The following is a 16,662-nucleotide window of genomic DNA, read 5'->3' as shown; positions in this document are numbered from 1 at the left end:
GAGTCGATCCCACCCCCAAGATCGTCCTCAGGCGGGTCCCTCGCAGGCTCCTCCCGCGACTCAGGGTCCGTGGGTGGCGGCGGCTCCGTCCCCGCCACCACAGTCGACGCCGGGCCCTCGGAGAGACCCCCGGGAACAGCTCCGGGATGGAACCTGGGCTCCCTGGCATAGTTTGCACGGTTGTGGTGAGCAGGGAGCCTTCCTCGCCGTCGCCCACCCACGACCCGAATATATAGGGACTCCGGTGGCTGCCGCCGGCCCCCGGCGATGAACAAAAGATGACCGGGGAGTAAAATTCCACTGGGCGGAACGAGCCCTCGGGGGTCATGTCTCCGCCCGACCCCGGGTCTCCCTGCTCGGGGAATGACGGCAGTTCAGACGCCGGGGCGACCTTGGAGACCACCCTAGCTTTCTTTTTAACGGGGCTGGGCGTCAGGGTGATGGGAATAAACACCAGAGACACCCAACCCCGCTCGCCTGTTGAGGGGGCTGCGAGACCCACCACCTCCTCCGGCCCAGACAGGTGACGCTTGCGGGGGACAGTCCCATCTTGCAGCAGGACCTCAACCGCTGGAGTGCCCTCGGCAGCATCGCCCCCCTCCGCATCGCCCAGTTCCTGAGGCCGTGGCAAGGCCGGTGCAGCCTCCAGCTCAGGGCCAAACACAGGCTCCCCACCGCTCCCCGGAGCCCGTTTGGTGGTCTCTCCGGGCCCCTCATGTTGTTGTGAGGCGGCGGTAACCCGAGGGCTGTGGCCTTGGAATTGATTGAAACGGGCATGGGGTCAGTACCCGTGATGGGGCCAAGGAGTGAATGGGTCCTTTCCGACCGCCGTGCCATCTTCTTTTTTGCCTTTTTGGGCTGCCTCTGGTCTAGCGGAGGCTCCCTCTCCCCCCCGCCAGCAGCCGCGGTGTTATCAGGGGCCGGCTGCTGGGCAGATGAGGTGGTAGAGGAGAGGGGGGGGGGGGCAGTGCCAGCCACAGCATCTACGGAGGTGGTGTTGGCGGCAGCCGTTAGGGTGGGGCAGTACCGGCGAATATGCCCCAGCCCTCTGCAGGCATGGCACCGCATGCAGTCCGCCGACCGAAATACCTTGTGGTCCTCCCCTTGGTGGGTGACCACAAAACCTCCCTCGGTGACCTCCTCCCGGGTCAGGCGGATAAAAACCTGTCGCCGGAAGGAGTACACATGGCGGAGGAAGGGGTCCCGAAGGCAGAGCATCAGCGGCGCCACCCCGGACCTGACCTCCCCAAGTAGGTTGAGATGGGGAGGAGAAGCTCAGTGGGAAGGTAGGGCGGGACAGCGGGTCCACCGCCACGTGCGTCCCGCCCACCGTGAGCCCCCTTTCCAGGGCCCAGTGGACCGCCTGCCCGGCCCGCAGGAAAAACACGGCCTTGCCGTACATCCGCGAGGCGGCTACGATGGCCGAAAGGCCGACAACCGCGGCCATCACACGGGTGCACACCTCGATGGTCATTGTGGGGTGGGCATAGCACTTCACCCCCAGTCGCCGCGTTAGTAGGCGGAAGGGCGTGGGGTCGCAGAGGCAGCAGCGGAAGGTCGCTTGGCCGCCCTGCCCCTGGCAGAGTGGAGGATGCCCCAGAGGTGCTGGCCATGCCCACCCCTGGTACGACCCGGCCGTGCGTAAAACAATTAAAGGGGAAAGGAGGTAGGGACGTGACACCTTACGCATGTGCTGCAGAGCAGTGGGGCAGCGTTCTTCAGCCATAAGAATGTCCATAACTGCCCCACACGCGCCACAGGGGGTAATAAGGCAAGCAGATGACGCTCTTCAGCCCTGCAGGGTCCCGAAACAAAGTCTTTTGTTGCAGCCCCAGCTGGTCCCACTCCCACCTCAGGCAGAGGGGTGGGAGGACAGAAGGCTGGGCCTGCAGCCCGGATGGTCCCACTCCCACCTCAGGCAGAGGGGTGGGGGGGGGGGACAAAAGGCAGGATCCTTAAGGGGGAGGGGGGAGCAGCCAGAAGTCGTGGTGCACATTGGTACCAACGACATAGGTAGGAAAAGGGGTGTGGAGGTAATAAACAAGTTCAGGGAGTAAGGCTGGAAGTCAAAAGCCAGGACAAACAGAGTTGTCATCTCTGGTTTGTTGCCAGTGTCATGTGATAGCGAGGCTAGGAATAGGGAGAGAGTGCAGTTGAACATGTGGCTGCAGGAATGGTGTAGGAGGGAGGGCTTCGGGTATTTGGATAATTGGAGCGCATTCTGGGGAAGGTGGGATGTGTACAAGCAGGACGGGTGGCATCTGAACCAAAGGGGCACCAATATCCTGGGAGGGAGGTTTTCTAGTACTCTTCGGGAGGGTTTAAACTAATTTGGCAGGGGAATGGGAACCGGATTTGTAGTCCAGCAACTAAGGTCGCCGATATTCAGGATGCCAAAGCGTGTAGTGAGGCAGTGGGGAAGGGAACACTGACAAAGGAGAGTACTTGCAGGCACAGAGATGGGTTGAAGTGTGTATACTTCAACACAAGAAGCATCAGGAATAAGGTGGGTGAACTTAAGGCATGGATCGGTACTTGGGACTACGATGTGGTGGCCATCATGGAAACTTGGATAGAAGAGAGGCAGAAATGGTTGTTGGAGGTCCCTGGTTATAGATGTTTCAATAAGATTAGGGAGGGTGGTAAAAGAGGTGGGGGGGGTGGCATTGTTAATTAGAGATAGTATAACAGCTGCAGAAAGGCAGTTCACGGAGTATCTGCCTACTGAGGTAGTATGGGTTGAAGTCAGAAATAGGAAAGGAGCAGTCACCTTGTTGGGAATTTTCTATAGGCCCCCCAATAGTAGCAGAGATGTGGAGGAACAGATTGGGAAACAGATTTTGGAAAGGCGCAGAAGTCACAGGGTAGTAGTCATGGGTGACTTCAACTTCCCAAACATTGAGTGGAAACTCTTTAGATCAAATAGTTTGGAAGGGGTGGTGTTTGTGCAATGTGTCCAGGAAGCTTTTCTAACACAGTATGTAGATTGCCCGACCAGAGGGGAGGCCATATTGCATTTGGTACTTGGTAATGAACCAGGGCAAGTGATAGATTTGTTAGTGGGGGAGCATTTTGGAGATAGTGGCCACAATTCTGTGACTTTCACTTTAGTAATGGAGAGGGATAGGTGCGTGCAACAGGGCAAGGTTTACAATTGGGGGAAGGGTAAATACGATGTTGTCAGACAAGAATTGAAGTGCATAAGTTGGGAACATAGGCGGTCAGGGAAGGACACAAGTGAAATGTGGAACTTGGTCAAGGAACAGGTACTACGTGTCCTTGATATGTATGTCCCTGTCAGGCAGGGAAGAGATGGTCGAGTGAGGGAACCATGGTTGACAAGAGAGGTTGAATGTCTTGTTAAGAGAAAGAAGGAGACTTATGTAAGGCTGAGGAAACAAGGTTCAGACAGGGCGCTGGAGGGATACAAGATAGCCAGGAAGGAACTGAAGAAAGGGATTAGGAGAGCTAAGAGAGGGCATGAAAAATCTTTGGCGGGTAGGATCAAGGAAAACCCCAAGGCCTTTTACACATATATGAGAAATATGAGAATGACTGGAGCGAGGGTAGGTCCGATCAAGGACAGTAGCAGGAGATTGTGTATTGAGTCTGAAGAGATAGGAGAGTTCTTGAACGAGTACTTTTCTTCAGTATTTACAAATGAGAGGGGCCATATTGCTGGAGAGGACAGTGTGAAACAGACTGGTCAGCTCAAGGAAATACTTGTTAGGAAGGAAGATGTGTTGGGTATTTTGAAAAACTTGAGGATGGACAAGTCCCCCAGGCCTGAAGGGATATATCCAAGGATTCTATGGTAAGCAAGAGATGAAATTGCAGAGCCGTTAGCAATGATCTTTTCGTCCTCGCTGTCAACAGGGGTGGTACCAGGGGATTGGAGAGTGGCGAATGTCGTGCCCCTGTTCAAAAAAGGGAATAGGGATAACCCTGGGAATTACAGGCCAGTTAGTCTTACTTCGGTGGTAGGCAAAGTAAATGGAAAGGGTACTGAGGGATAGGATTTCTGAGCATCTGGAAAGACACTGCTTGATTAGGGATAGTCAGCACGGATTTGTGAGGGGTAGGTCTTGCCTTACAAGTCTTATTGAATTCTTTGAGGAGGTGACCAAGCCTGTGGATGAAGGTAAAGCAGTGGATGTAGTGCACATGGATTTTAGTAAGGCATTTGATAAGGTTCCCCATGGTAGGCTTATGCAGAAAGTAAGGAGGCATGGAATGGTGGGAAATTTGGCCAGTTGGATAACGAACTGGCTAACCGATAGAAGTCAGAGAGTGGTGGTGGATGGCAAATATTCAGCCTGGATCCCAGTTACCAGTGGCGTACTGCAGGGATCAGTTCTGGGTCCTCTGCTGTTTGTGATTTTCATTAATGACTTGGATGAGGGAGTTGAAGGGTGGGTCAGTAAATTTGCAGACGATACGAAGATTGGTGGAGTTGTGGATAGTGAGAAGGGCTGTTGTCGGCTGCAAAGAGACATAGATAGGATGCAGAGCTGGGCTGAGAAGTGGCAGATGGAGTTTCACCCTGAAAAGTGTGAGGTTGTCCATTTTGGAAGGACAAATATGAGTGCGGAATACATGGTTAACGGTAGGGTTCTTGACAATATGGAGGAGCAGAGAGATCTTGGGGTCTATGTTCATACATCTTTGAAAGTTGCCACTCAAGTGGATAGAGCTGTGAAGAAGGCCTATGGTGTGCTAGCTTTCATTAACAAAGGGATTGAATTTAAGAGCTGTGAGGTGATGATGCAGCTGTAAAAACCTTGGTACGGCCACATTTGGAGTACGGTGTACAGTTCTGGTCGCCTCATTTTAGGAAGGATGTGGAAGCTTTGGAAAAGGTGCAAAGGAGGTTTACCAGGATGTTGCCTGGAATTAGGGGGGGATGTCAGAGGTAGGTTCTTTACCCAGAGAGTAGTGGGGGCATGGAATGCACTGCCTGTGGAAGTAGTTGAGCCGGAAACATTAGGGATCTTCAAGCAGCTATTGGATAGGTACATGGATTACAGTAGAATGATATAGTGTAGATCAATTTGTTCTTAAGGGCAGCACGGTAGCATTGTGGATAACACAACTGCTTCACAGCTCCAGCGTCCCAGGTTCGATTCCGGCTTGGGTCACGGTCTGTGCGGATTCTGCACGTTCTCCCCGTGTGTGCGTAGGTTTCCTCCGGGTGCTCCGGTTTCCTCCCACAGTCCAAAGATGTGCAGGTTAGGTGGATTGGCCATGATAAATTGCCCTTAGTGTCCAAAATTGCCCTTATTGTTGGGTGGGGTTACTGGGTTATGGGGATAGGATGGAGGTGTTGACCTTGGGTAGGGTACTCTTTCCAAGAACCAGTGCAGATTCGATGGGCCGAATGGCCTCCTTCTGCACAGTAAATTCTATGATAATCTATGATTAATCTAGAACAAAGGTTCGGCACAACATCGTAGGCCGAAGGGCCTGTTCTGTGCAGTAATTTTCTATGTTCTATAGAAGGACCCTGTTTTGACCTTGCACGAAGCTCATCTGCATCTGTACAAACCAAAGCAGGTGTGAAAACCTGATGCACAAATGGAAAATGAAAAGCTCTCCTGTGCAAGATCTTTGTCACCCAGAACAGACCAAGGGAACAGTGACTCAATTCCCGATTCACAAATACAAAGGAGGTTTAATAACAATACACATTGCACAGACATTACATCAGGGTGGCAGAGTCTGCATGTTCTCCCAGTGTCTGCGTGGGTTTCCTCCGGGTGCTCCGGTTTCCTCCCACAATCCCAAAAGACGTGCTTGTTAGGTGAATTAGACATTCTGAATTCTCCCTGTGTAGCTGAACAGGCGCCGTAGTGTGGCGACTAGGAGATTTTCACAGTAACTTGATTGCAGTGTAAGCCTACTTGTGACAATAATAAAGGCTATTGATATCCTGGCTTGACTATGTTGATATAAAATTATAATTGAGAATAACCAATATGATTCAAGTGATATCAATAAATAGCTGAAGGCACTGGATACTGCAACGGCAATGTGGCCCTGACAACATTCAGCAGTACTGAAGGTGTGTGCTCCAGAACGAGCCGCACTCTCAGCCAAGTTGTTCCAATACAGCTACAACACTTGCATCGACCCAATAATGTGGAAAATTGCCCAGCTATGTCCGAACCACAAATAGCACAACATATCCAACCCGGCCAATTACCACCCCCAGCAAAGTAATGGAAGGTATCACTGACTGTTCTATCAAGTGACCCTTTCTCAGCAATAACTTGCTCATTGACATTCACTTTAGGTTCCACCAGGGGTACTCAGTTCCTGGCCTCATTACAGCCTTGGTCCAAACATAGACAAAAGAGCTGAATTCCAGAGGTGAGATTAAAGTGTCTTCCCTTGACATCAAGACAGCAGTCAATGGGAATCAGAGGGAAAACGCTCCACTGGTTGGGGTCATATTCAGCACAAAGGAAGATAGTTGTTGGAGATCAATCATCCGAGTCTTGGGTCTTTACTGTAGGAGTTCCTTGTAGTAGGTCCAACACATTTTTCAGCTACTTCATCAATGACCTTCCCTCCATAATGTCAGGCGGATATTCGCTGTTGATTGCACAATGTTCAGTATCAATCACAACTCCTCAGATACTGGGTGAAACTCTCCACCTCACGACGCCACAACATGAACCATGACACCACAAACCCACAGCGCAATCAGGCGTCCATCGAAAATAGAGGTCCGTGCCCACCGCTGATTCAGGCGCCATGCTCCGGTCCCTTGTTAGTGGCGATAACAAGGTTTGCACCCCACTAGGATGCAAAATTAGTATTTGCATACATTTAAATGTGATTGGCAGGTTGGACACTATGCTCTGCCCTTCCGTGATGTACCACTCCTCTCAGGCAGAGGTCTCACAGCATTAATTACTACAAGTATTTAGAAACGTGGACTGGGCGCCATGGCTGCTGAGTGGGAGGCTAACAAAACATTGAAAACTGTCAGGCTGGCTGGGGGATGGCTGCCCGGGCCAGGGGCAGTAGCAGGTAGTGACTTGGTGCCAAGTCCATGGACTTGGGGTGTCACCCTCAGGAATAGGAATGGCCTGGCTCAGACTGCCAGTGCTGCAGTGTCTTTTAAATGCACCCCTTTGGTGCTACTTACAGGTTCCTGGCTGCTCACACTGCTGAGTGCTGCTAGGTAATTTGGACATTCTGAATTCTCCCTCTGTGTACCCGAACACGGGCCGGAATGTGGCGACTAGGGGCTTTTCACAGTAACTTCATTGCAGTGTTAATGTAAGCCTACTCGTGACAATAAAGATTATTAAATGCTGGGAGCCCACCCAGGCCCCCCCCACCCACCCCCCGGACACCCTCATACCCCAGCTGTATCATCAAGGGTCAACCACAATCAGGAGCCAACCAGGTGTTGGTACTCCTCAGAAGCGCTGTCCCATTGCAGCGGAAGCAGGCGATCAGCAGAGCTCACTCCAACCAGGGAATACCTGCACCGTAGCCTTTGGAACCCTCCCAGGTTCTCTGCCTCTCACAGGGCAGAGGCCTCACCAGTGACGCCACCCCTCCGGATCACCAGCTGTCTCCTCCTAGTGAGACTGGTGGTGCCTACTGCCTCTGTCACCACCTCCCACGCAGTGTTCAAGAGGGCAGGCTTCAGTCTGCGGTCCACCCTGGGAAGAGTGTGGTAGCTGCAGTGTGTGAGTTAAGTGGAGCACTTAAAAACAGCTCCAGCTGCCAGGTGTTTTGGCACTATCTCCATTCCCAGTGGTGTGAACATCCATTGGGCCGGGAGTTGCTCGGAAATCGCACCAGCTGACACATTAGTTTGTCCTAAATTGCTCCACAAATACAGGAACCACGCACAATTCAGTCCCAGCATCAACACTTAAGTCCCCCTTTACCCATTGAAGCAGTCCATGTTGAAAAGCAGCAAGACCTGGACAATGTTCAGGCTTGGACTCATAAGTTATAAGTAATTTTCACACCGTACAAGTGCCAAGCAATGACCATCTCCAACAAGAGAGGATCTAACCATTACCCCATGACGTTCAAAAACATAACCATCGCTGAGCCCCCAACTATCGACATGCTGGGAGTTGCCATCAACCAGAAACTGGACCAGCCATATGAATACTGTGGCTACAAGAGCAGGTCAGAGGTTGGAACTTCTGCAGTGAGTAACTCACTTCCTAACTCCCCAAAGCCTGCCCATCATCTACAAGGCTCAAGACAGGAGTGTGATAGAGTACTCTGCCCTTACCTAGATGAGTGCAGCTCCAACAATTCAAAAAGCTCAACACCATCCGGGTCAAAGCAAGCTTGATTGGCTCATAATCTACCAATTTAAACATCCCCTCCCTTCACCACCTCACACAATGGATGTGCAATAGGCCAGAATTAGAGGAGCACAGATCCTTTAGGGCTGCAGGAAATTTGAAAACAAGGATGAAGATTTTAAAATTGAGGCTTTGCCAAAGCAGGAGGCGATGTATGCCAGCAAGTGCAGGAGTGATCGGCGAACAGAGACCTGGTACAAGTTAATACACAGACAGCAATAAGTTATTGAAAACATTGGAACTGTCAAATTTAGAGGTAACATCCACTTGGACAAATGTTTCAGCAAACGTGAACCACGGTAGGATTGGAGACCAGGCATATTACCAAAGTGGGAGTAGACAGCCTTGGTGATAAAGCTAATACACAGTCAAAACTCATCTCAAGGTTAAATAGGATGCCAAAGTTGTAAACAGTCTATTCAGCTTCATACAGTTGCCAAGGAAAGGAATGGCTTTGGTGGCTAGTGAACAGAGTTCAAGACGGGACCAAAAAAATGGCTTTGATCTTTCCAATAATTAACTGGAAAACATTTCTGCTCATCTAGTACTGGATGCTAGACAAGCAGCTTGACATATCAGAGTTAGGAGAACAGTTAACAGGGATGAAATGAAATGAAAATCGCTTATTGTCACAAGTAGGCTTCAAATGAAGTTACTGTGAAAATGGTGAAGTCGAGCTCAATGTCAATAATATACATGTAGATCCTGCCGTGCTTTCAGATGATGTCACGAGGGACACATATAGATGACAAATACACCAATGATAGATCCTTCGGAGACTCAGAGGTAATGATGTGGAAGTGCAAAGACTTGCCACTGCAGGCAATTCCCTAGTTATGAGTGCACAGATAATAGAATAAGGCAAAGGCATTCCCATCTAGCCAGACAACTGAGAAGTAGGAGGAGGATCTCCAGAGGTAACCAAGGGAAGTTAAGGGTGAGGGTTTCAGCAGGTGAGTTAAGGCAAGGGTGGAGATGAACATTGTTATGGAAGTGGAAGTAGATTGTTCAGGAGACGATATGGGGTCAGAAGTCCAGCTGAATCACTAGGACACCGAGCCTGTGAACAGCCTCATAAGAAAATACATGGAAGGCTTTTATTTTGCCAACAATCTTAACTATGCTTTCGGTGTTATAGGAATTGTAACATGTTGTCTCCAAATTGGATAAACAGTAGTAAACTAGCGACCACACTTCAAAAAAAAATCAGTGACATAGAAGGGCTTTGGGACATTTTGAAGACCAGGAACATGCTATATACATACAAGCTCTTTCCTTAATAAATCATGCCCATGTATAATTCATAAGACCGCCATGAAAATACAAACAATACATGTCACCCCACACTTCATCTAACGATAAATTTCTGTTTAAACATGACATACTATTTATAAATTGCATGATAATTTGCACTGTATGCCAACTCTATCCTGAATACAATGTACATTTCAGTTGAAATTCCCTTTTATTACATATCCAAAACTGTTTCAGGTTAATTCACGAAGAATGGCAATTATAAAAGCTTAATTCTGATACTCGCTGACTTGGAAGATAAAAGTTGCATATTGCATCGGTGACTTTGGTGCACACTTTGTTAAGACCTAAATCTGCCATGACTCGGGTTCATATTCAAATTAAATCAATAGAATGAAAGTCTCTCTACCAGCTGAAAAGATACTACATAAAACAAAGTTAGCAGACTCAAGACAGCAAGGCTATAGGTAGAGATCCACAAATTAGCACATATTCCACACAACCCACAGGTATAGCTGCTGCAGAAACAAAAAAATGGTGCTGTAATGGACAGGTATATTGCTGGAGCAATCTTTACTCTGCATGTGGGTTATGCTTTACCAAAAAGTTTTCAATTAATGAAATTTTGCATATTAATATATACCCAATCCCGGCTTGGATATATATTAATATATCTGTGCAGAGTCTGCACGTTCTCAGTGCCTGCGTGGATTTCCTCCGGGTGCTCCAATTTCCTCCCACAAGTCCCAAAAGAGGTGCTTGTTAGGCGAATTGGACATTCTGAATTCTCCCTCAGTGTACCCGAACAGGCGCCGGAGTGTGGTAACTAGGGGATTTTCACAGTCTTTCATTGCAGTGTTAATGTAAGCCTACTTGGGACACTAATAAAGATCATAAAGGGAGATATAGTATGATAGAGAACACTACCCTCCAATTGCCATCAATTTACAGAATAGTTCAATTTGTGATTAAAATAAAAAGCACTATTCGGTTACCTATGAATTTTTCATCTGCTAGAGAGACTTGTGTTGACCACATCTACTGTACAACAGTCCTGTGTGCTAAAAGAAAGCAAGTGATTTACAAACAGTAGGGATGCTATTACAAAGGGAGGCATTTCTTACATTAGTCCTATTTGGTTAGATCAAAAATAATCCAAGTGTTTACCACAATCTGTAAGAAACTAACATTGATATGCAGATCACTCTACAAGCTAAAATTAAAAAACAAATAATGCGTTGAAGACTCAAGAGCAAATACAATCAACTAACCCTGCCTGACACTGATATTTCTATAGTGAAGCTAATACCAAGCTGATCAACTGTTTCGTTTTAAAGAACATTTACACTGTGCCTACATTAGTCCAATTTTACACTACATACACATTTCAGGGGTTATTTTGAAATGCTCGTGTTAACCTCCTGTGCATCCAGTCTCGATTTAAACACCCAAGAATGCACCAGGCAAGAACAGGCCTGAAAGACCTCGGTTTATAAAAAGCCAAATTGACAGATCTGACCATTCGTTTCCTTAACAATTGTGATTGTTAAAAGGGGAGTGGGAGGGGAAAAAAAGTTTGCCCAGCTGCACTACCCTGGACAAAAAAAAATTCCATCTGCAAATTTTCCGAGTTGAAAAATAACGACTGACGAATTTTGATAAAAATAAAAACTTAACCATGCAAACCAGGCGCGTATAAAATAGCGAAAACAAAGGAATTCATTGCAATGGAGGAATGAGTTATGGATCTGTCACCCACGATCAACAGCTGTAGGCCTCAATCCTACGCCCCCCCCCCCCCCCCCGGAAAGGATGCACGCCCAGCAAGAAGTACTTTTGTTAGAGAGAGGTTCAAGGAGCCAATTCGTGCCCCCTCGCATTTCTGCGGAAATAATGCTCGCAGCTGCCGAGCTGAGCCAGCCCCAGAAACATGCGGCTGCTGGGCAGCGGGGCCCAGCCGCAGGAGTTCTCCTGACTTTAACTGAAAGATGCCATTCTTGCTCCCTTGTGTTTCATTTTTATTTTTGCTTTACCTTTTTTTTGGAAGGGGTACTTGTATGTTGGCCTGGTTTTCCACAGTTCCCGTCTACGGCCGGAGGTCGACGACCAACATCGGGGGAGAGGTGGGTGGGTGGGGGGGAAGAAGGAGCAACCGACAAGAGAAAACGCGCCGCTGCCGGAGAGGCTCCACCGTCCCCGCGCATGCGCGCCTCGCGCTGTCTTTCATTTAAAAAAGGCGGGGCTCTCACCCCCATCGCGCGCGACCCCGCCCACTCCGGAGCGCGCAGGCGCTGCCGGCACCTCCCCCATCGCAGAGCCCCTGTTTCCCCCCCCCCGCCCCGCCCCGCCCCGGCTGCAGAGCGCAGGCGCGGCACCCGTCAGCCGCCCGTCACTCTCCACCCCCTCCCCGACGCCGTCCTGGCCCCGCCGTCGCGTGACACGGCTCGACGAACAGTCAATCAGGAGAGGGGACTGAGGCAGCGCGTGGCTGTTGTCGCAAGGCTGATACATCTTGTGCAGTGTTGGTGGCAAACAGAGGCTGTGGGGCCGCTGTAGCGAGGGCTGATTGATGGCAAACACTCACTGCACCTTTATGCTGCTGATCTATGGGCAGGCCTTTTTGCAAACTGTAATGGAGTGGAAGGCTGGAGTATGCTTGGCAGCTCCACCATAAATCTATACTCTCATCAGGAGTGCCAAGTGGTGCGAACAAATGTTTGTCCATTGGCACCATGTTAGTATCACAAGAGTAGTACAGATAAGCCCTATCTTAATTAATCCATCCTTGTAGAGGCGTCCAACAACTTTTTTTCCAAAATATATTCCGGGATTTTGTCTCCATTAGATAAAAGCAAATTATTGCGGATGCTGGAATCTGAAACGAAAGAGAAAATGCTGGAAAATCTCAGCAAGTCTGGCAGCATCTTTAGGGAGAGAAAAGAGCCAACGTTTCGAGCCCGATGAAGCTTTGACAAAGAGTGACCGGACTCAAAACGTTAGCTCTTTTCTCTCCCTACAGATGCTGCCAGACTTGCTGTGATTTTCTAGCATTTTCTCTTTCGTTTTGCCTCCATTATCCTGTCCGGAAATGTATTCTACATATTGATCAGTCGTGTTCCTTTCTCCCTCAGGCTAGTTAACATTGTAAATGTATCACTCCTGTCCGTGTGGAGTTTGCACATTCTCCTCGTGTTTGCGTGGGTTTTGCCCCCACAACCGAAAATTTGGAGGGTAGATGGATTGGCCATGCTAAATTGCCCCTCAATTGGAAAAAGTGAATTGAGTACTCTTCTCCTCGGGCAATGCGCTTGCCCCTTTTAAAACCATCAATTGTGTTTTCAAAATAACAAGTTTGAGCATTCTTTAGCCTGGCCAACATTTGGTTGGAGTGTATATGCTTGTTCACCATTTACCTGGTGAGATTAAGTATCAGGAAATTAGGTGACCTTACATGACACATTCATACATTGCCTGATCTCTCCATGGGAAATATGGAGCTGGATTCTCCAATTTTGCGACTATGTCCAGAGGAAGCGCTTGGTCTTACGACCAAAAAGTCGGCGTCGCCCCAGCACCGATGCTCCGCCCAGTGGGGGGCTAGCAACCGCCCACATAAAGCAAACGGCTTTACCTGCAGATACGGATGCAGAATGGCCGGGTCTGTGGCCGTGCATGTGCACGGCGGCGGCCGTACATCGGCCACGCATGAACCCGGCCTGCCAGATAGTGCCCCCCCCCCCCCCCCCCCCGTAACCCTCCTCGCCACCCAAGGATCACCCTGCACCTGTTCCCCCAGCCCCCACCGTAGCCCCTCCCTGCCAGCTGAACAGCTCCTCCCCTGACTGTGGCGGTGCTGGACACAGTGCGCAGCTGCCACACCAGGATCACGAAAGTTGAGAGGACACGCGACCGACACCGTCGGGAAGTCGGCCCATCGGGGGCAGAGCATCGGGGTAGGGCCTCAAATGACATCCTGCGGCCATCCAACAGCGAGCGGCATACTCCAATAGAAGGTCGTTTTTGAGGGGACGGAGCATCCGAAAAACGGCGTCGCCCCCGATTTCGGAGTCTGCAATCAGAGAATCCCACCCCCCCCATGATATCCAAAAGTAGTTCTTGCTGTAGCCACAGTATTCTCCTCACTTCTTTAAAATGCATGCCTCTCTGGGAAATGGGCACCTGAAAATTTTCTTAAAGCTAGGTTGTAGATTTGTGTTGATGATTAAAAATCTATTGTGCCCCATTCTGAGGAGTAGCGGGGTGGGAGTTCACATTTCTCAACCAGCCTGTGCTTGCAAAACCCAAAACAAAATATTTACTTTTCAATGCGGTTTCAAGATTGAGCAGCACTTACTGAATCATCCTGATTGCCCTAATAGCTACAAAACTGACCAATTAATAAGATAATTAGTCCAACTCGTAATGTGGCTCATTTACACTTGCTAAATGTGACAGACATTCATACACAGGGACCCACTCTCAGTTCAGATGGCCATTTCCCAGAGAAGCAAGCATTTTAAATATGCAAGGAGAGTATTGCGGATGAATCTTCAATTGATCATAAGAAACCTGTTAGGAGACACTTGAAACATTTGGGTATGTACATGCTCAAAGGAAGACATTGTTTCATTTAATCAACCAATTATTAGGGTATATGGCCTACCTATCTGGCATCACACTGATGCTGACATTCATAAATGATGTTGCTCAATTGTATGGTAGGCAAAAGATCAGTGGAGAATGTTTGGAAAACAGGTAGTTTTAAGTGATCTATATATTGTTCAGTATTAGAAATTAGGTATAACCTTATGTGGGTTTAATTTAGTGTTGCTGGGTAAGGAAGGATAAACCTATAGTTAGATTAATGTTAGTCAAAGGTGTTTGCAGCTGGGGGGGTTTGGTTTCAAATAAAACGGTGCTTCTAATTTGCTTCGAGAGTGTTACTCAAAACTAAACAAGCTGGGGAGAAATATATGGTTGTTGCCTTGTAACCAGGGCCACTTTTAGGTTAGGAATGCTTTTTGAATATAATTTTTTAAAAAATATTTTTATTGGTTTTCCATTTATTTGTAAAGACATTGCAAGGGACATAAAACAGTAATAATGAGAAACCGACAAAATGTGAATACGAAAGAAAAACAGGTATGAATACAAAGACAACAGATATACAGATATGGGGCCCCTAACTTTAGGCCCTCACTGATCAGCTACCATAACCGAACCCCGAACAGGCGCCGGAATGTAGCGACTAGGGGCTTTTTACAGTAACTTCATTGAAGCCTACTTGTGACAATAAGCAATTATTATTATAACCATACAGCATTAACTAATAATAATCTTTATTGTCACAAGTAGGCTTACATTAACACTGCAATGAGGTTACTGTGAAAGTAATTGTCTACATATTGGTATTAAAACATACCAGGGGCGTGTTTGGTGCCACCCGGGCATACCTTGGTGTTACTGTCATGGTCGCACCCATGTGCTTTCTTGCTATTGGTCCCTTTGCCCTGCTTACTCTGTACTCTGGCAGTGCCTCCCCTCTCCCCTTCTCCTACCCCCCCCCCCCATCCCTTCTCTTCTTCCACTATCCGTTTCGGTCCTCCCTCCCCATTCCTGCGGGTGTGGTTGGCCGGGCCTACCTGGCACCATTCACATTTGTCCTCCACCACCAGGAAGAACCCCTCATGCATGTTCTGGTCAAGTGCGCCCTGTGCATTACCTTTAGCTGTGTTAGGCTCAGCCATGCGCATGAGGAGATTAAATTCACCCTATGCAGTGCTTCAATCCAGAGTCCTCCATCTATCTCTATGCCTAGCCCTACCTCCCACTTTTCCCGTGTCTTGTCCCGCAGTGATCGTACCTCCTCCAGCTGTTGTCCATACATGTCAGCGCAGTACCGTCCCCTAGTTTGCCCAGGGTTAGGAGTCTGTCCAGTAGGGTGTGTCCTGGTAGCTGCGGGAACACTGCAGTCTCCTTGTGGAGGAAGTTGCATATACCAGAGCTCGTTCCCTTTCGGGAGCTGAAGCTTGTCTATTAGTTCCCCTAGGGTCGCTACACTGCCATCTAAGTACAGGTCCCCTACTGTCAGTATTCCTCCACCCTGTCTCCACCTTTTAAAGGAGGTGTCTATTGTCACGGGTGAAACTATGGTTCTTGCAGATGGAAGCCATAGTGGACATTGCAACCAGATTGAACTGGTGCTTGAGTTGATTCCACGTCCACAGCGTGGCCACAACCACTGGGTTGTTTGAGTACTTGGCGTGGGAAATGGGAATGGAGCCATGGCCAGTGCTCAGAGGGATGACCCTGTGCAGGAGTTCTCCTCTGTTCTTACCCACTCCGCTCCTGGTTCTTTAATCCACCCCTGTACTCTTTTTACATTGACTGCCCAGTGGTAGAATAGGAAGTACGGAAGGGCTGGGCCCCCCATATTCCTCCTTCTTCATAGGACACTCTTGCGGAACGTAAGGTTCTTCCCCCCTCCCTCCCGCCCCGCCCACACAAACGTCATGATTAATTGTTTTTAAAATCGTTTTATTCTCCTCATTTTCATCAATAAATAACCGAAGAAAAAAACAAATAAATACACTAACAATCCCCCACACACAAACCGCCCCCGCTCAATATACAGACCAAAACATCCACCCGTACATTCCAGGTAAAAAAAAACAATTTAACAATCAATCCGTAAACAGTGTAACCAAAGTCAACAATACCGCCAATCCCCCCTCTCCCCCACCCCCCCTAATGTTCAATGGTAACTAATTCTCGGAAATGCATAATAAACAGCCCCGATGAATTGTGAAACCCTTCCTTCATCTCCTTCAGCTGAGACTTCACCTTCCCGAGAGTCAAAGAAATTCAAGTAGGTCCCCCCCTGCCAAGCCATGTCACAGGATGGCGAAGCTAACCACCACCCCAACAGGACCCCCCCTCCGGGCAATCAGCAAGGCAAAGGCTATATCTGCCCCCTCATCCGCCTGCCGCACGAGCTGGTCCGACCCCCCGAAATAAGCTTCTAGGGGCCCTGGTTCCAAGTTCACGAGCACTATCCCCAAAA

General features: G+C 48.8%; 1 protein-coding gene across 1 annotated transcript in view; it reads right to left on the bottom strand.

The window, feature by feature from the left end:
* LOC140387994 (transcriptional regulator QRICH1-like) overlaps positions 1-11,771 on the bottom strand; it is a 72,791-nt gene extending 61,020 nt beyond the window's left edge. Inside the window, exon 1 of the mRNA XM_072471439.1 lies at positions 11,633-11,771. The gene's annotated coding sequence lies outside the window, so the exon portion shown is untranslated. The remainder of the gene's footprint in view (positions 1-11,632) is intronic.
* Positions 11,772-16,662: the final 4,891 nt, after the last annotated feature.

This window comes from Scyliorhinus torazame, chromosome 13, assembly GCF_047496885.1.
Source record: "Scyliorhinus torazame isolate Kashiwa2021f chromosome 13, sScyTor2.1, whole genome shotgun sequence".
NCBI lineage: Eukaryota > Metazoa > Chordata > Chondrichthyes > Carcharhiniformes > Scyliorhinidae > Scyliorhinus > Scyliorhinus torazame.
This window is presented reverse-complemented; position numbering and strand designations above follow the sequence as displayed.